Genomic DNA, 21,071 nt, shown 5'->3' with positions numbered 1-21,071 from the left:
CACCCTCCAGAATCGAATTATTAATAAAGATAGCCAAGAAGTGCGGTGCCCGTTGAAGCGATCGCGTTAAAGTTCGATTTTTCTGGAAAATAATATCAAAATCGTTCTTTTAACGATGCAGTCCGTTAGTTTAGATATAGAAGAGATTTGCCCATGCATTAATTTCGTATGCCCACCCTCCAGAATCGAATTATTAATAAAGATAGCCAAGAAGTGCGTCGTTGGAAATAATTCGAGAGTATCGCCAGACATCTGTTTACGTTTCGGCAGTGGCACTCGGCGCTGCGCCCCTTTAGTTAGGGTAGCAGCGCTGCGTGTCGTCATCGAACGTGCCGAAACGTAAACAGATGTCTGCGACACTCTCGAATTGTTTCCAACGACGCACGAAAGTCAGTCGGTCTACAGAGTTCGGGCGCAACTCTTGCGAAATCGTGCGTTCATTTACGGTTTGTGAAGTAACTGTGACATTATATTATTTTCCGTTGTGCGATATCATTGCGGTAATTAGTGAAAAATGACTAGAAAACCACTCTGGTATTATTCTACACATGCTGCAGATGTGTGAAAAGTGTGAAGTATTCGATGAACGATACAAATTGAAGTGGATAACATGTCACCAAACACCTTTAACCTTTACGGTAAGAACAATCCATTTTGATAATTCATTCGGAAAAAAAACGAACGGAAATGTATTCGGTTTAACGGGTACCGCACTTCTTGGCTATCTTTATTAATAATTCGATTCTGGAGGGTGGGCATACGAAATTAATGCATGGGCAAATCTCTTCTACATCTAAACTAACGGACTGCATCGTTGAAAGAACGATTTCGATAATATTTTCCAGAAAAATCGAACTTTAACGCGATCGCTTTAACGGGTCCCGCACTTCTTGGCTATCTTCATTAATAATTCGATTCTGGAGGGTGGGCATACGAAATTAATGGATGGGCAAATCTCTTCTACATCTAAACTAACGAACTGGACCGTTGAAAGAACGATTTTGATAATATTTTCGAGAATAATCGAACTTTAACGCGATCGCTTCATCTATACCCATTTTTTCGCGGTTTTTATTTTTTATTTAAATTCTGGAGGGTGGGCAAATGAAATCTGAGAGTGAGCAAACGTGGTCAGGTCGGGTACATTCGTATCCTTCTATTAAAAAGTTGAAATGCATTCATGATGGGTGATGAAGACAATTTTTTTATTTTGTTCATAACTCTGTTTTGGAGGGTGGTCAAACGCAAAATTTTTGATGGGCAAACGTGGGCAAACGATGGACAAACGAATGTCGTTGAGTTTTTCCAAAAATTCGAATTTGGGGGTGCTATCTTCACAGACCTACCGCAAATGTATAAATTGTTTCCGCTGTGCTTTAAGATGCGAACATATGAATGAAAGGCGGAAAGGGACACGACTTCGATGGAAGTTATGCGCAAAGATAAATAAAAACTGTCGCTTTTGGTTTTCTTTTAAAGATAATACATTTTTGTTGGTCCGAACCTTCATAAATAACCATTATTAATAAAATTCTGCTTTATTTCATTAGAAAATGAAATATTTCATTAGAAGGCAACTCTTATATCATAGTAACAACTTTCCCCAATGCGATAACAACTTGCCCCATATAGGGGTAAGAAGTTCCGCTTCGATCAGCCACAAATAAATTACTTTCTATGGGAAACCTATTACAATATATTAAACACAAGCTTAAAATCAGAAGATATAATAAATTTAACAAGAAATTAGTCAATAGTGAAGAGAATAACTACATTATTTTCCAGTCATTTTTTATGTTTTATCGAAATCGGAACTTTTAGCCCCGGCCTCCCCTACAGATTTACTAACAAGGGAAGATAACGAACACGAAAATTTGAAAAATTCTGAAACTTTGTGAATATGTAGGGGATTTCCTCCTGATTACAACGCAATTTTTGTTTGCTGCCCAAATTCACTCTAAGGGGGTGTAATTGACCCCTGAAAATTCGGTTGTTTTCCGATTTTGTGTTATAACTCGCGAACTGTAAGAGATAAAAAAAGTTTCAAGACAAAAGCTACTTCTTTTAATTAGATCTATTATTTGGTAAAACAATTATTTTACAGTTCACGAGTTATAACACAAAATCGGAAAATAACCGGCTTTTTAGGGGTCTTAAATTTCGATTTTAACTACATATGTTTTTCTATAGAACCTCACATTTTAGGGTGCCAATGATTATACTTCTATGCCTATTTTTGTTATTCATTGAATATTTTTAAAATAAAATACTTAACCTTCTAGTGCATAGATTTTTAATTCAGTTGGAAAAATTAGACTAGTCTAATTTGGGGATGAAAAGACCCAATCCGATGTCTGTTTTCAATTTGGAGGAAATAATAATAATAATTTTCGCAGCGTGCGTAGTTCAAAATGACACTTCAAACTAGATTTCTGTTAAATCTGAACGTCAGATTGACAGACGTTTCTTAGATCAATATGTGCGCTGTGTGGCGCTACTTTTAAGGCTGGCGAATGAGAATTCCGAACCCCTGGATTAAACAGGCGGTGGCCTAACAGGTACTCAAGATGTTTTATTTTAATGAGAAATCCAGAATCATCGATAATAGCTGAAAATTAAGTCCACACAAAAACTGCACAAAAAAATCTAGACATTCCAATTGGGATTTTTTTAGGGTGCCAATCATTGTACAGTTTACCCTACGTACCCTCGTGCCCTTTCCCCGGTTTCGGCTTGAGAGGGAAGAGAGTACGAGAATTGTTCGGAAGGTCACGTCGCGCTCAGTACAACGTTGGCGATCGTACCGCACGGTCGTCGTCGTGTGTCCCCACCAAGGCTGTAGTCTGTGATATTACCTTCGCTCCGAAAAACGCGCAGTGACACAACAGTCCTCCTTTCGCACCCTCTTCAAGCTCCCCTTCGTTTCATCCTCGCCTCCGACAGCACCCCGGCGTATCTGAGATTCCTCCCAAGTTCGAGGTCACAGCTAAGCCAGTTCCTCTATCTCCCAGCAATTTCATCCGCCCCTGCGGAAGCATTTCCTACCAAGCGTCAATTTCCCTCCGGTGAAAACAACAAGCTGCCCCAGCTGAAATCGCTGACCGTGGCGCGCAGAGACGCGAAGGATATCGGCCCGCGTGAAATTGCTCGGGCAATCCTGGCGGGAGACGACACGTGGTGTTGTGCAGTAGCGGCTGGCACGCGGCTCCCTACTCTGCCTTCCTCCTCGAGTTCCTCGTCCACGCTGGACGCAATCAGCCGATCCTCAAAGCGCGACCGGTAGTCGAACCGCGTGCACGTGGAGCCCCGACGTGGCCTCCGTCGATCTCCGTGGATCTCCGTGGCTACCGCGATTTATCGGCCGCCGGATGATATCGTCCCGGGCATCCAAGCTCTCTCGCCCATTCACCCCGAAGGTACCGGCTGCAACGTGACCGCGATCGTCCGTCGATCGAGCGTCGAACTCGGACGAGCCACGGAAGGGATCGATCGATCGCGCGCCGTGCCTAATTGAACGTCGTCGCCGTCTGCTAGCCAGCCCGAGGTGTCCCTCCCCGCCCCTTCGCTCTCCGTCACTCGATTTCCATCGAAAAGCCCGGTGAATCATCGAGCCCAGTCATCGAGCAGAGGACTGGACCCGACTGGATTTCAACAGCGGGGACTCAGCTGCGGCCGGGGTGGATCGTCCGAGTTCAGTGGCACATGTGAACCGCAGTCGTGATCAGGAGCTGCACGAGTGTCTGGGGTTCTCGTCGGTTTTTGTCCTGTGCCGGGGAGGATCCGGGGAATGAGTGGTCAAGAATGAAGAAAGGGTGAACGTTCGGCTGCCAGGAACGAGCTGCTTCAAATCGGTGAGTCCCTCCTCGGTCTGCTGCGGTGTCCCAGCAGCTTCTTACCGTTGAAGGAGTCTGCGAACTCTCGGTGAAATTGTAAATTCAGTTAGGGCTGCTTGGATGTAAAGTTCCGTTGCAGTTGCATAGGAAGTATATTATTTTACACGCGGGGGACACTGTTAAAAGTTTTTACCGAGCCACTTCTAGGTTCTAATTTCGGGGGCGTGGAAATTTCTCGTATTCACGAGATCGCGAATCGAAGCAGAAATGAAAAGTAGGTACCACCGCAGGTTTATCGCCGTGGGAACTCCATTCCGAACGAGAGTTTCGGCGCGTGTAATTAGCGAGCTTATTAGCGCCGTTTTCATACGATGCTTTTAAAAGCGGGCGTTCGACCTACTTGACTTCCGAATCGACGAGGCTCGCAGGCTCGTTTAGAATCGGGGATACCTCGAGCCGAGATGACTGTTATAAGACAAATTACACATCCGCCGCGTCGCCAGGGAACGCCGTCGTTAATATTCCTCTCGCCAACGCGAAACGAAAGTGACTTAATTTCTGTGGATCGGTAGAAGCGCGGTGGTTCGAATGATAAAAATAAAACGCCAACGTTGAATACTTGGAATCGTAATGAGATATGCATCTCCACAACGATCCTGCATAATTATCCATCCACTCTCGTTCTCCAAACCCTACGGCTACCGTGCACACTGACTCTGACTTTTCCGGTGTGATCTCGTCGACGTTATCTTCGCGCTACGAGGAATCCCTCGATTTCAACGCCAAGATTATTCGTTACATAACAGTTAGCAGATCGTGAAACCACTCGCCTCGGTTAGAGGATGGAGTTTTATGGACTCCCCGATCTAACGATCATAGTAATCCAGCAGTTTTCTAAACCGGACTTGCCCGTGCTATCTGAAACTCCTGGTTACGCATTGTCGAGGGAACCGGTCGGCGGTCGGATCGGAAACGCAAATAAATTTATCACGATAAAATCGAGCAGCATAATCGACGCGCGCGTCGACCTGATCCCTACGACGAATGTATCACCGGAAATAATCAACAGTCTATAAACCGGTGTCTTCTCGACGACTTACGGGTGCCAATAAACTACGGGAGTTAGACGGTGATTCGAGGAACGATAAAATTTGACGTTCGCAAAGAAGATCGGCGGGGACCGCGGGAGTACAGGGAGCGAGGAGAAACGACGGGGTAGAAAAAGCGTGGCTGAGCATCGCGTACACTGGGCAGGGCAATAAATCGTGGAAGATCGTGTCCCCGCCTTCTAACACGTACAATGAATATCTTATTGTCTATGTTACTTTCTCCCGCTGGCGACAGAACATCGTGCCGAAGTCCTTTGAACAGGAGCCACGTGTGTGTCTACACGGGGACACTTGTTCCACTGTCCAACTGGATTGTAGGCTCGTGCGTGATAGGTATCGTAAAAGATTACGATCGAAGCGGAGATATTTATTTCGGATTCGTTCAGAGGGCGTGATAGAATTTTGGAGCTCCGGGTGAATTGAAAGGGGGAGTACTCCATTTGCGAGTGATCCTCAGGAATTCGCGGCATTTCGGAGCGGAGGCGGGGGTTAGACAACAAAGCAAGAAGTGTCTGAGTAGGTGGAGGAGGGTAATTGAGGAAATGGAAGGAAAATTTCCTTGTGGATGATAATATTATGCCATAGAAGATAGTGCTTTCGTGTGTTCCAAGGGCTCCTCCAAAAGCAGACTTCGGAAGTTCCCTGCGCTTCGCCTCGGAGGCATTGTTGCACAGTGGACTAAGCTTCCGAAGCTACAATTGGGGGAAGTTCCTGAGTGCCAGGATAAAGGAAAGCCATTCTTGCTTTTACTTTGGCGCTCCTCTCGAGATCACTTCCCCCGGAGAGAAGATACACTGAATTTGACTCGAGTTAGACAGAAAAAGAGGCACCTGCTTCGTCCTAGAAGCTATCTAATGAAACATCTCTCTGGAAGAAACGAGTGGCTAATTACTTGGCTTCGAATATTCTATAGCCACGATCCAACGCACAAGTCTGTAAAAAAAAATATGCCTCTCCACTTGTGGTCCTCTTCTCCGAAGTGGGCCTCGGTTACACCACTAATTTGATCCCTCGATTGTCTCCGCTCCTCGCCGTCCTCGGCACTGTCCAATCCCCTTAATTGCATTCTCGAATATCCCCGGCGAGAAAGTGGCGTCCTTACCGCGTCTTACCGCAATTAACTGTAAAATCATCGTCTCGCTAGCCAGATGGCAAGAAGGATGGGTACTGAGCGCAAGCGAAGGCTGATCAGTGAAAGTGCCGCACGGCCAAGTAGCCGCCACCGCTTGTTTTGAAAATCGAATCGACCCAATTCGATGCACTCACGATTGGCCATTACGTACCTGTCGTATAATATAATCTCCGTTGCCTGCTGGTGTACGTGTCGCTTAATCGCGACACGCGTCGCCTTAACAGAAGGCGACTAATCGCGCGTAAAAGCACCTGCGCAGAAGAGAAAACCAGTTAGCTTGCGAGCCGGCACGCACAATGCACTCCCGCAGAAGCCTTTTCGTACGTTTATTTTTCCGTCACGGTTTCTTTAAGTGGGTTGCGCGTCTTTCGTCTTGTTCCAGTCGCCTACTTGCCTGTGGATAATCGTTCCGCAATGACGGTGCTAAAGACTCCCATGGAATTCGCTTCTTTGACAGGATATTTGCGGGAACCACTGGTAACTAGGATTTGGATGCTACGGAGCAAAGGTATCCGCGATCAATTTCCCAGGTACACGGTCCTTAAGGGGGGAATCCCATTCTTGGGGCTAAAAACATAGCAAAATTTGGGATTTTTTTTTTAAGAAACCAGCGTTTCGATTCATCTGAAATTTGGACCATGTTTTAATGCATCTTTGAGGAAGCTGCAGGTTTTTTTTCATTAATTTTTAACCATAAATATTTTAGTTATGCGTGATAGACCACCACGCCGCGCAATATTCGCAGGCCACTGGTGTGCATGATATTTACCTTCCAGGTAATCTGACACAGAAAAATGAAACGGCGTTTTATTTTATACATATGTATTATTTATAGATTCGTAGGCTTTGCCTGCGTATTAAGGTAGGTTTGAAGTAATATTCAGAATTTTCTTGATCTACTTTTTTGCACATATACATAGATATAGTCGGTGGCACAAACTTTTTCAACAAAATTCTTATCCGACGAGCTTTGGTGTGGGAACTGTCATCCAAAATTGAAAAACTAAGATTTACTTTCTTTATTATGTCTGCCACTATGGTTCGAACCGCGAACGAGTCTCTATATTGTATAAAATTAATTCTACGGAACGAAAACAGCTAAATTTATCAGCAAAAATTAAACATTTTTTTCATCCTGCTGTCATTCTGCAAATTTGTATTGTCAGGGGGTCTCTGTAGTTCCAACCATAGCGACAAAAATAATAAAGAAAATAAATCTCAGTTTCTCCACTTGGGAGCACTAGAGCGATAATATGTGATAAAATAGTTCAAAAAATTCTGAGTATTACTTCAAGCATACCTTAACATGAAGGCAAAACGGCAGATAGTATAACCTTATAGTTTTTATTAAATAAATTCTCAAAGATAGCGTTGAGAAGCGGACAGTTACACTAGAGTACACCCTTAAACCTGCTTGACTTATGAATCACCCCAGCTGTCTCTATCCGAAGCACCCTGAAGTCTTCCAGTGGCTATATCGAATCTTTCACTGATCCGCCACGGGATCTTGTTGCACTGCGGAAAAAGAGAACAACGTTGCGGAGCAATAGTGGAAGTGAAAAGGGAGCCGCGCAGCTCGTTGCTAATATCTGTTTAATTCCAATGAGATCCCCATTAAACAAGCGTCTAACAAGAGTTTAGCCACTCGATGTGACGGAGCGATAAGCTTACACGAGATACTCGGGTTACCAGCCGCGATATCGATCAATCCTGTTTTCTAAATTTCACCGCGGTCGCCGAGAGAGAGAGACGGGGATCCTTTTGTTCCAGGTAAGAGAGACAGAGAGAGGGTCGATAGACGGGGGATCCCGCACGGGCGAAGCAGAGATATCGGGATACCCAGGTGTCCCGATTAAATCGCTCCGTTCGCCCGGGATATATCGCGCTCGAGCGATCCGAGTTCGCTCTCATCGAAAGTCGCAGGTGTTAATTTCATCGGAACCGGAGCAGCCGGCCGCCACAACAGAGAATCGGCAAGTGGCTCGGTTTCCTTCCCCCCTGGCACCGACGCAGGCGCTCGCTGGTCACCCGAGCATCGGCCATTCCGCTCTAGTTTCGAGGCTCGCCAGATGTGCCGATTCGGAACAAATTAGAGCCGCTTTTGCCCGCGATGAATTTGTGATTCTCTCGTTCCAGCGGGGCCCCCCTTTCTCTCGCTCCCTCCACCGCCGGGCCCGTTAGATCGTTTCACCGTCACGGTCCCCGGACCACAAAAGATTTGTCCTCTATACACCTGGCAAAGCTCGCCGCGATTGACCCAAAATCCCCGCCGGGTTCGTCGCGAATTCGTTAATGCCTGCCCGTCTAACGTGCACTCGCGTGCGGCTGCTTTCTCGCGGGCGCACGCGTGCCTCGGCCACCGCGATTCGTCCAATTAGGATCCCCCGGAGGGAAACAGCCGAGTGAAAGACGACCTGGGAATGTATCAACGCCGATGACGAGGCGTTTCTGTTTTATGCCCGCGGAGCGCGTAAAGCGGTGCTCGCGAGCGCTTAATTGCTTTATTGTTGCGCGATCGATACTCGATTTTCCGTGACAGTATAATTGGGCCCTCTCTCGCGGCCTTTCCTTTTTTTCCCCCCCGTGATCCTGCAGAACCCAGGCGTAAAGCGAGAAATATTGTGCTGCTGGTGCGAAAGAGGAAATCGCTGTGACGTTTGCTGTCCAATGATTAACTCATTACTCGCGCAAGCAAAGCTGCAACGGGGATCTGGTCCGCTGCATACGCGCCGCTGGAATTCTTACGGGATACCTGCCGCGCTGCTGCGCCGTCCATTACGACAAAACAGGGAAACGATCCTCGGGGAATCGAGCGAGAATTACAGGCGGCAGTGATTCGATTCCCCGATCGGAAATGACGGGGATGCGGGCTCTCGTGGAAACATCCGGCGAGAGATTGAGATCGCTTGTTACGGGCTGCAGCGACGGAACCTTTGAATTCCCAGCGTTCGTTTTCCGTGGTCCATTCAACTCTCCCTCCGTAACCCCGCCGATCGAAAAGCGGCGCCGCTCTAATGACGCGACAGGAGAGATTTATTCGCGAGGGTGGCCAATTATCTGGTCCCGCTTCGTTCTAGAATTTTGATTCATCGATTGGCACGCCGGCCGCTCCACCCCCGAAATCCGTCATTCCAGTCACGAGTATGGACTTTTCTGTCAACATCGGCTCGAAATAAGCGATCCCCCGATACGACCATTAGCAATCGCGTGACCCTGTTTCCCGCGGCAATTGGAGGCTCGCTGAAATTTATCGAACCATTGGCTCGCAAAACTGCGGCGCTTCCCCCTCGACGAGTCCGATATATGGAGCCGGGGGATGATACTGTTGGATCGAATGGCGGTGGCACATCGCTCTGTCCCCTGGGCATATCCTGCTCGGGGAATATAAAAAAAAACGGTCGCGCGAAATAACACGGAAACTCTTTCGCGAGATTGTTTTTAGAGATTAGAAGATAACAGTTCCTCAGTCTCCGCCCTTTTAGGTGCAGCAGTTATCGATCAACCTTTCGAGGAACGAAAGACCAGGCTTCGCGGAAGAACGTTTTCGGTGTACCGCGATATCTCGTCGGGCGATTTTTCAATTTTGCGAGCCAGCACGCAATATCCGTTTCCCTTCGCCGAAATCACGGGCTTTTTAAACGGCCGAGGGCAGTGAAATCGGCGAGCCCGATTTATCGCCACGCCAGTTTTAACGGGCTGCAACCATTGACCCTTTGCGGTCCCTTGCCGGGCCACTGCTTGGCTACACTGTAAATAAAAGCCAGTCTGGTGGCTGTGTGCCGCGTGTACCGTAAAACAGGGTTACTAAAGTCGGATGTTAGCTGTGGTGTACACGTGTACTTCGTTCCCAATGATTTCAAAGGTTCTGTTCTGCTGGAAGACAAAAGCATCACCACTCCGTTTCAATCATGACGTAGTTGAAAGACGTGCGAAAGAAAAAAGTAGACAGTCTTAAGGGGAGACACCACTGTAATGGCTCGAAAAGTAAAGGTCTCTTTGGAAATTTATTAAAAGCAAACTACTTGACGAATCTTCGTGCAACTTTCAGCACTTTTTACTGGATATTTAGGTTATACGAATATATTTTTTGCGGTTTATTTAAAGCAGATTTATAAGTTGTACAGGACCAGTAACTTGGCGCTGCAAAAAATTTCCGCTGACACGGTTGACGGCTTTCCGACGAAACGGTTCTTCGGGAATCAAAAAACCAAAAAGTTTTAGAAACTATATACACACGGCTATGGCGCGGCGGGTTCGATTTGGAAATTTTTTAAAAATGACGAAATGGCGAACCTCTGGAAAAATGTTTGAAAGTTTGTTCTTTTAAATTAACCTCTTTCGTTGAAAAAGAAATAGGAGGAAACGACCAATCAATAAAATCTCCCGTCGTGCCACAGACATCCGCATATAGCTTCTAAAACATTTTGGTTCGTTGATTTCAGAAGCAGCGTTTCGTCAGAAAACTGTCAACCAGATATTTTGCAGCGCGAAGTTACGGGTCCTGTGCAGCTTGTAAATCCGCTTTAAGTAAATTTAAAAATAGATATTCGTATAACTCAATTACCCAGTAAAAAGTCCTGAAAGTTTGAAAAAGATTCATTACGTAGCGTGCTTTTAATAAATTCCCAACGGTACCTTTACTTTTCGGCGCACTACAGTGGTGTCCCCCCTTAAACTTTAATTTTAAAATTGCATAAGGTCTCGAAAAATTAAGAATTACGAATTAATTACAAATTCCCTACTGTGGAATACCATGAAAGAGAAAATCTAAGGAAGTCTCAAGCCAGTGGCGCACCCAAAGAAGGAGACTTTATAAAAACTTTCAGTTGGAAGCTCTTCAGACTATTGTGTCAGGAAAATCCTATCACTTCGTTGAAACTGTGCTTTGTATTAAGCAATTCCCGTTTAATTTTCAATAATAATAAAAAGAAAAGAAAACTAAATTTATTCATAAAAAAATAATTTTGTATTCTCACCAAATTAATTTGATTGAATTTCCATTAAGAATAAAAGATTAAATCCTGAGTGGCCACTGTCTCAAGCCATCAGTTACGAGAATCTCCGCGGTGACATATGCAAAGGAGCGTCGCGCATTAACAGGCGCCACATGGATCAGCGTGACGATCTGCAATCGCGAGGATGCTCGAAGGGATCATGACTAGGTACTCCTCGGTTTCCCATGAAACGGATATACGGGGCAGGCCCGAGGCTGCCAGGTGCGTTCTCTGCCGGGAGGCTAATAACACGTGCATCATCGTGAATAATTAACATCTCGCCCGGCCGAGCTGCCACGGAGCTGTTAGCCGTGCCAAGTGAAACGGGAGACATCGCGCTCGTGGGAAGGCACGGCCGAACGAGCCTCGCATTTTCACCTGCTCCCCACGCGACGACGATCCCTTCGCGATCGTGGATCGAACTTGAATCGCGAGCTCGTGATCCCTGATCGTTCCATCGATTGGCATTCGCGAGAAACGAGCTGGCTGGCAGGCTAGCTACGCCGAGACACCTTTTCGCTGAACCCTAGTGCTCGTTCGAAACACCAGAGCTCCGAGAAGTCAAAGAGCTCTTTCAGCTTTTAAGGCAGCAACTGTCGTACCTATTCGATATTCAAATTCATCCACTGCCATTGAGTCGCTTCCAGGTCACTCCAGGCGACAGCCTCATCGATGCATTTCAAGGAAATCGATCACCAGACCCGGAATTATTCTCGGCACATATTTCAGCCCGTTCGACATAAACTGTCCTCAGGAGCGTCGCCTAATTAGCCTAAACCGGCAATCCCGGTGCACAAACACGATGAAATCGAAGCCAGTGAACCGGTTGCTCCCCTGACAAATGTATGCCAACAATCGTACGGTTTCGCGAGGCTCCGGTCGAAAATCGCCGCGATAAACCACGAAGGCCGACGATCACCGGTGGCGGCCGTTTGCGCCGCCCAAATGGCCCGCGCAGAAACGCAACCCCGCGGTCGTTAATTGCGCGGGCCCCCTTAAAATATCGGCAATTAATAGGGAACGGCGGTGGAATTTTTCGCGAACGGTTCTTTGGTCGCGACCGAGCCGGTGGTCCCGGCGATCTCTCCATCGAGATAAGATTTTTCGGTCGAGCGAACCGACGGTGAACCTCGGCGAGCTTACGGATGCCGGTGGCCGCGAATCCTGGCGGCGTATAAATTTCGCGGAAGGCGATTCGCGGGGGAACAATTAGCGAGAGGCGGCCGAGCCCTGAGCGAGCGGGTACGCGCACCGCGAGCAGAGCGAATGTGTGTCAATCGAAAGCCGGTTTCTAGGTGGCGTCCAGCATCACCGGCCCCGGCGATTTTCAGCGTGGAATTAATGGGGGTCATTAATACCGCGGTGTAATTACGTGTTCCGCGTAGCCGGCTGTTAATGCGAGTCATTAATACGGCCGCGTAATAACGGGGCACCGGGGCTATTGATTCATCGAATCGTCGCTGATTAACGCCCGTCCTGCCCGCTGAAAATCGTACTCCTCGCGCGGGGCTAAATTAATATTTCCACTGGCCGAACGGGGTATCGCGGGGGAGGACTGCGCAGATTCCTCACTTTTACTTTAGATCCGGGAATGGCAGGGGATTCTATTAAAGCTGAGGGGAAATGTGGTGGTGTTGTGTTTTGGAAATCTAGGGTGCTTTTTATTCCTCTACAGCTTTCGATAAGTAGTTTGATTTAGCATCGAGTGCAATGACTACAGATTTCGTCGCTAGTGTTTCTACAGCTGTTTTACATGTTACGTCTGCGACGCTTAAAGAAGCCACTGTGAAATTCTTTTTTCCCGATTTTTCTTTTTGTGTATTTTCATTATATTTGGGGTCTTGAAAATATACCTGCACAATTTCAAAGTGGAGCTCGAAAAATTCTGGGAGCTACGAAAGGTTTTGTATAGGTAGCAGCGCTCAGAATCGAGGGTCGATCGCCCGAAAAGATTATATCCACGAATCCAAATGTATGTACTAAAAGGGATTATGAGTTTATATATATATTGTTTAGAAGTAGGTAGAGAATCACTGGCCACGACGAGACTGTATTATACAGCTGCGATCTTTAAGTTGCATAGAATAATTTAGTTTTGTGTATAATTTAGTTGGTTTTTATACCTTTTCTTTAAAAGTTCGTCATTTCTCCAAAAATTAATATTTTTTTAAATCCGTAAGCTTAACTCAAGCTATTGTAATATACTTTTAAAAAACGATCGAATTTTTCAATTCAGAGCAAACGGTGGAAAGTTACACGACCACCCGTTTTTTAATTTTTTTTTGCAGAGCGTAACATTATCCTATGCTGTGGCCATACTACCCAGTATTTTTTCAATCTAGAAGCATAAAATATTAGTTAAATATATGTATTTTCTTAGGTAATAGAGATTTTTCGTAGAAAGTTACAATTTCATTATAAAAGAATTCCTTGAAAATAGCCTTTATTTTCGCCCGTCGCAGTGGCTACCCCCTTAAAAAGGAGCAGCTTGTAGATGTCTTCTTGCCAGCCACGAAGTAACCCCTGTAAAGGGGGATCCTCTAAAATTCATAGCCTGGAAACTACGCGTTGCCTGGGTCCCGATTCTTTCCACGGGTAGCATCACGCGGCTACCAGACACCCCATAAAAATGAATGTTACGCGCGCATGCAGGCACGCCGCCGTTCTCGCGCACGTATACAGGCCCGAAGTGGGTCACTTTTACCCCCTATAGCAAGCTTGATCGCGAGATCGAAGATCGAGATCGGCCTGCCCGATCCGAGCAATCGTGATGTTGCGTGGCCATCCAACGTGCGCCGCCTCGCGTCGCCACGCGCGAATACAGGTCGTTTCAGAAACCTTTCACGCCCTTAATTGTTCACACTCTCCGTTACTCAAAACGCAGAATTGCGTGCGTTTTAATATCTAGCCCAGACGTGATAGAAACTTATCTGAGACTCGACCCAGATCTCACTGGAACGTAATCCACATCTACCTTTGACCCAACTGGGGCTTATCTGTGATCTGTCTCAAAATCCACGCGGGCCTATCTCAGATCTAAGTAGGACCTATTTCGAAAATACTCGAGGCTAACCCAGATCCAGGCTGCACTTAATTCCCTTAGTTTCGTGTGAATTAGTGGCGATTATATTCGATCCTTTTCCCAGTTAAAGAGACGGTGCTTGCGATATTTGAACCGGTCTGTATCTGCCTATCAAATATTCCCATTCGTGATCTAAATATTCCCAATAGAAAATCGCCGATCGACGTTGGAGCAAATCAACTGGTTCCCCCAATGCACCGCGGCTTCCCAAGATTTACGGCGATGCATCGATGATAACTCCAATTATGATCGCCGTGCTACTTCACGAGTTTACGATCTCACCAGCGACGGATCCGTCGCTATCGATCGGAGATCCAACAGCGAGATCCTCCTGTATCACTTACGCTGTCTCGGGGCTTGTTTGTCGATCAAGATACCTGCTCGGAGATCCATGACCGGTGAAAAATTCGAAATAAGTAAATCGAGGCTCCGACAGCCGACGGTTTCAGTGCAATAAAATTTGACAGTGCTCAACGGTGTCACATCCTCTTCCACCTAACTAATGCTTCCCTCCTGTAGCCTACCACGAGCCGAAGTACCCTCGAGTCCACTCTCGAAATGCGATTTCCCACGAGCATTCTACCCAACGCGTTACATTACCACGAGCCCAGGAAACAAAATTCAGCCGGGGCATTTCACTGGGGATTTCCCCCAGCGAGAGACGGTAATAAAAGACAATCACCCCCGATAGCATCGCGATCAAGATCCCCGAGCGTCGTCTCCGTCGATCAGGCTGGTACAAGCCGCGAACGAGCTGCGCCTATTCTCCTACCGCGGGAGAAAGAGGAGACGAGGCAAAAATGGCCCGCGAGCATGCTCCGAGGTGGGATCGGCGTCGGCGCTATCGCCGCGGAATCATCGCGTGTCATTCGTTATCGGAAGCGTGTCATCTATCAGAACGGTGCCCGAGGTGGTGGTTTCGTAGGTTGCTCGGTTTAGACGCGCGGCGACGAGATCGAGGACGATGGACGGAAAAGTCGACGGATCTCTCTTAAGAAGGTCGACCGGGTGAACGCCATGGGCGTTGGTACCGGCGCGAGAGGAGGTGGAAGAGACCGAAGGCCAGAGACGGAAGGCGAGGGAAGACACGCAGCGGATGGAAAGAATCGATCGGGGGAGGAAAGAAGACGAGCGCCCCGAGGTTGCGTCGGTTCGTAGGTGGTTCCCGAGACGAAACAGGAGGTAATGGGAGCGCGCGCCACCGCCACGGATATTGGGATTTGAATCGATGATTGGCAAGGCTGGATCTCGTGAGTGGCGACCGTTTTGTCGCGGTAGAAATCTCCGCGTGGCCATTTAGAGCAGCCTGCTCGTACCGGCAGAATTTATGGCGGGCGGTCTGTAACTGTTAGAAAGGGTGTTTCTACGATGGACGATGCATTTTAATGGCGACAGGCCGGTTAGGCGGCTGTTACGACACGCCAGGTGAGAGATATATAGAGGCGCGTGTACCTGCGTACGCGTTTTCCCCCGCGGATCATCCGAGCCGATTCGTCATCGCGAGTCTCTCCATTCGTCTCGAATTAATTCCCGGGGATCTCGCCAGTCGTCGGGTTTCTACGGTTTTTTTTTTTCTTTTTTACAGCCGCTCCATTAGAAATTGTGGTATTAAACGCGCCGGTGTCAGCTGGGCGAGGAGCCGCACGGTGAGGATGATCGCTCCGTACCTACGTGGGTCATAGGTGATCGACTCGCCTGATCTCGGAATCGGTCGCGCTGGAAGAGGAGTGGCGCGTACTGGGAACACCTCGGTCGGTATTTTCTTTTCCCCTTATACGGCCGGCCGGATCGAGGCTGATCCATATGAAGAAGAAATGCATTTCTCTTCCGCGCTCGGACTTCCGCCTGAAAAGCTTTCACGGAGTGGTTGAAATTTTCATCGGCCCCGGCGAGAGAACGGCCCATTTTCTCCGGACGAATTCTCCGCTCCCGAAGCAATTACTTTTTTCTTTTGCACCGTGACGGATTTGATACATTATTAATAAACACAACGGCGCGGCGAGTCGCCGCGGCGTACTATCGCGTTTTCTCATCGTATCGCGTTCCGCGAGCCGTGCATGCGAAATATCATCGGGAAAAATATTTCGCCTGGCACGCGAGCTTTCACAGCGACTTAAAATCGGGGAACAGGATCGGCCGGCTGCCGCGTTGTCCGCTGGCTGTGTGCTCGCGCGGCGTCGTGGAAAAGGAGAAATCACAATCTCTCGCCGGCCGTACAATTAAAGTAAAACATATTGCACTTTGCATAATGATCGTGCACGCGCGCCGCGCTCCGATCATCGCTGATCGACGTCGTCGAGCGTCGGGCGGCGGTGGTGTGGCATTAAATAAATTAAATGATCCGACACCCCGTGATCGTCGACTGTGCAACGGCGTCACGCGACACAGTGCGCGTTCCGGGGCCTACGATCGTGTCCGGGGGGCGAGCGAACGCTCGAAACGAGAGGGTGCACTCGTAGGCTCCAACTTCCCTTGTGTTAGGGGGTTATACCTAGCCAGGCGGCCGAAAAGAGGCGAATGTTTGTGAATTTTTTTTGAAGAAGTGGAAGCGAATATTTTTACAAAACTTTTTGCGCTTAAAAGAGCAACGTTTGAAGAACATTTGGTAATTTTTTCGTAGAAAAATATTTAGGTGTATAATAAAAATACAATCGACATCCAAGAAGCTTTTTTAAACATTTGGTTTCGCGGTGAGCGCTGGTATTCGGAACCAGATTATCTAAAATCAAAAAACGAAAAAGATTTCGTTAGTATATTAATGTATCCTCGGGTTGACGGAGAGAATTTTCCGAAATATTAATTTAAAACAAAATTACGGCTATTTAAAGTTGAAATACTGATTTTATCTTGCAAAAATCACGCGAAAAAATGAATATTTCAACTTTAAATAACCGTAATTTTGTTTTAAATTAATATTTCGGAAAATTCTCTCCGTCAACCTGAGGATACATTAGTATACTAACGAAATCTTTTTTGTTTTTTGATTTTAGATAATCTAGTTCCGAACGGCAGTGCTCACCGCAAAACCAAATGTTTAAAAATGCTTCTTGGATGTCGGTTGTATTTTTATTATAAACATAAATATTTTTCTACGAAAAAATTACCAAATGTTCTTTAAATGTTGCTCTTTTAATCGCAAAAAGTTTTGTAAAAATATACGCTCCCGATTCTTCGAAAAAAATTCACAAATATCCGCCTCTTTTCGGCCGCCTGACTAGGTATAACCCCTTAACCCTCGTTGAAGAATTGGGTCGCCTTGAAGGTCCTTCTTTTATTAGCGATTTTACGGTCCGATCGGTTATATTCGGAAAGAGGAAATCCTCGCGTGGAAATTGCCTTCCCCACCCCTTCGATCTTCCAGCCTTAGCTTCGCGTCGTTTCAATTTCTAAACGAGGCACTCGCCTCCCTTCTGTCAAACATGGGAGGACAGTGATGAATCAGTGTCGCATCGATACTTTCACTGATGCCCAGGGAACAGCCGAGTGGCTCGTACGCTCGTTGGAGGCGAGCACGCGTGGGCGGAAGTTACATATTAAAGTTACGTCGAAACGGGACGGACAGGTGCACCGGTACACGCATTCTCTTTGCATTGTTGGTCGCGACCCGGTGCATCTCCTCGAGCGGCGGCCGCGCAAAGCTGGAACGGGTATGCCCACGCTTTTATGCAAATCGAAGGACCGTGTACCGATCCTGCGGCGCATCGGTTAGCCGTGTGTACACTGTTGCGTGGACACGCTGCCCTCCGAGGGATGTAAAGCGACCTGGACATCTTGCACGGGGAGGGGAAACACGCCGGGGAACGGGTTTTAGAAATCGATAGGTGAAACTCTTCATTCTATAACAAATTCGTCACATTTAAATCTATCATCTATACTTTATTTTATCAGAGCGTCACAGTGGAAAGACTCCTTAATATCTCTTAAGCCCGTTAAGATGTCAACTTGTTTTTTACTTACAAAGATTACCTACATAAATGCCTAAAACCCAATTTCTGTGTTTCGCCCTAATCAACCCCTAAAGGGGTGAAACGGGGTGAAATGTATTTTCGCGAATTCCTCAAAATCTCTCAGGCCCGATTAGATATCAACTTGGTTTTGACTTCGAAATATTACCCACACAAATGCCTAAAAACCAATTTCAGAATTTCGCCCTAATCAACCCCTGGGGGGTGGTGAAAAGCGGTGAAATGCGTTTTCACGAGTTCCTCAAAATCTCTTAGGCCCGAAGCGGAGCGCGGGGGTATTTTGCCAGTGTAATAATAAAAAGCTGCCGCGCATTGAATTTTGTGAAACATAATACTTTCACCGAGATTACTTCACAAACACTGATGGCTCCGAATTACGCCTGACTCACAATCAAATCAGCTTAACTCTCGCCTAACTGCATAGCGGTAGTGGCCGCGAAGCGCATAAATAAACGCCACCCTCTATCCCGGACCCGCGGTATCCCCGGCCAATCAACGCCGCACACTGTACAGGAAGGAATCAGCGTGCATTCGCGAAATGACCGAGGTCGCGGTCGTTATCGTACCCTCTCCGGTGTACCGCTCGAGCCGGATTAAAATTATTAATCTCTCGCGCGGCGCCTAATTGTTTGGCCGGCGAATTTATCACGTCGCGTCGCGACGGGCAGCCGCGGCAGATTTAATCGCAGCCACGTCCCGGGGGCTAATTAAAGAAAGGCACAGCCTCCGAGCGTGCGCGCGCTGGATGGCATCGCCTAAACGGAACTAACGAGCGAGCCGCTCTTAAAAACACGCTGGCACGGGAGAGTGGTGAGCGCTGCCATTTCGTCGGGGAAGAGTGGTATCCGTGACCACGTAAACCTCATTGTCGAGCGCACATGTGAATCGCCGAGTGTCCATTCAGCGCCAATAATCGCTGTTACGCCTCCAACTTTCACCAAATTAGCGCGCCGCACACGGCCGCCTTCCCGCATTAGATAGGGTTGCCTCCACCGTTTCCCTTTTACTTTCGAGGCTATTGTTGGATGGCAGGATCGCCCGCTGGAAAACGCTGGCTCGCGTGTCTGCAAGCCTGAAAGCGAGGGAAAACTTCGCCGGGAAACTCGCGCGCCATCGAGGTTCGAGCGCGCTCCTCGTCCGCGGCGAGGCAAGCTCCTCGGCCGGGAATCACCTTGGCAAATCGCGGTTCGCAAGTTGGGAACGCGTGGAAGTTTTTGAGGCTTTTTACTGTCGAGGTGTAATGCCAGCGGCAGTGGCCGCGATGGAAACACCGGTTCTCGTTCGATCACCGAAGTTAAGCATCGTGGGGCGCGTATCGGGGAAAGATGGGTGACCGTTTTTCTCCTGGTGCGTTGCTTGCTGCTGGCAACCTTACGGGTAGGTTTTCCCCGGTTGCGAACGTTTATAATTCGTGACCGTTATGGCCTGCCCAATAGCAAAAATTCCTGACGGTGTGTGATATCCCCCATCGAGTTAAGACCACCGTGGTCTTTCAGACCTCACTCTCTGCTTTCCGTCCACCCTGTGGTCTGCACGGTGGTCTCCAAGAAAAGAAATTTAAATGTTTCACTCCATCTGGCTTGGTATCAATCCTGCTATAGAGGAAACTCTGAAGCGCAGCGCGTCAGTTGGATCTTGAATAAACCGACACTATCTGTCGAGGTGTAATATGTGGATGTGGGAGAGGTCGTAGCAATCTTCTTCGAGGTGCTATCAAATTACACAGGGAGAGAAAGAAATACTTTCGAAAGCGAGTAACTTTCAACTTAACAGCATGTCAAATGCATCCCTCCTTTCGCCACCCATAAAGCATCCTCTTAATGGCAACTGCACCGTATTATTACGCGTAATTTCGACTCGACAAGCCGAAGTCGGTCATGAACACGGCCCTACGCGTATCCCAGAATCGTTTCGTCGACAGGGACTCGAACTTTCGACCGACTCTGTCGTTGATCTTTCCCTTCCACCGTGCCTGCAACGATTTTCGGTCATAAAGCATCGACTTTAAGTGATCGTAATCGTTCCAGGACCCTCGCCACGAATTCGGGACGAGGCTTTTTCGTCGGATAATAAAATCTCTCCAGAAGAAAACCACCTCGAGAGCGATCACCCTATCAGTGATCTTCGTAATTAAAACCTCCTCGAGAAACGACTTTCCCGAACCCTCGTCATCGAACTTTATTTCCTCGATTATTTATACCCGGGTTGTTAACACGAAATCGCTAGGTTTCCACTTCTGCGTGGACGAATCACCCAGCAAGAGTTACTGGCGACAATTTCGAGCCTGAAAAGGCAACTCTTCAGACCCGCTTCGAAGACAAATTAACAAAAACTAAGCTGACTGCTAATTGACTGTGGCGACTCGGGGGGAACTCGGTGAAAGGTAAATCTTAATAGCCTCGCATTCGAAATCGGATCAACCAGATTTCCCGAGCTCCTAGTCTAACCGAGGAGAAGTCTTATCCACCCCCATCAACAGGTATCTTCTCCATCCTGTAACGAAGATTCAGGCAGCACTGTTGAGCCAGCCTGTACAGCTTCCAGCTTCCAATAGACTAGGCAGTGTGTAGCAGAAGTCAAAGTGCAGGATCGGGGCGCATTAAACAGCGATCGTGCGCAGAAGAGAGGAAGCAGGAAATGGCGCGGAGGTTACTCAAAAGCAATTATCGATCTTCTATGCAGGCTGCGCGCTCGCGGCCGCCTCTTAAAACGTAAGTTATTAACTCGATGCCAGAGGACGAGAGGGGAGGGAGCCCCCGGTAATTGCCCGCTCGCCGGAGAGTTTATCTACCTATCGTCCGTACGGCGTGGACTTTCGTTGGGGGATTAGTAAGAGTAAAACGTAATGCACGGAGACATCGATTAACGGTAACGGTAAACGACTTACTCCGTTGGTATTCGTACGGTGAACGCGCACGAGCTTTCGAAGGCTGCCTGGAGTATCGATTTTCAGCGA

The 21,071-nt window shown here is 47.6% G+C and overlaps 1 protein-coding gene and 1 long non-coding RNA gene across 3 annotated transcripts in view; one reads left to right on the top strand and one right to left on the bottom strand.

The window, feature by feature from the left end:
- The first annotated feature begins 3,057 nt into the window (after positions 1-3,057).
- LOC143373676 (uncharacterized) overlaps positions 3,058-21,071 on the top strand; it is a 53,152-nt gene continuing 35,138 nt past the window's right edge. For both annotated transcript variants that reach the window (XM_076821135.1, XM_076821137.1), the window contains exon 1: positions 3,058-3,851. The gene's annotated coding sequence lies outside the window, so the exon portion shown is untranslated. The remainder of the gene's footprint in view (positions 3,852-21,071) is intronic.
- Positions 5,969-6,574, bottom strand: LOC143373752 (uncharacterized). Its single transcript, XR_013086524.1, has 3 exons — positions 6,399-6,574; positions 6,226-6,325; positions 5,969-6,063 (listed from the first exon to the last, which is right to left on the bottom strand). It is a non-coding gene; the product is annotated as an uncharacterized LOC143373752 (long non-coding RNA).

The sequence above is a fragment of the Andrena cerasifolii genome, chromosome 10, assembly GCF_050908995.1.
Source record: "Andrena cerasifolii isolate SP2316 chromosome 10, iyAndCera1_principal, whole genome shotgun sequence".
Classification (NCBI taxonomy): Eukaryota; Metazoa; Arthropoda; class Insecta; order Hymenoptera; family Andrenidae; genus Andrena; species Andrena cerasifolii.
Note: the sequence above shows the minus strand (reverse complement) of the source record. Positions and strands in the feature narration are given on the sequence as shown.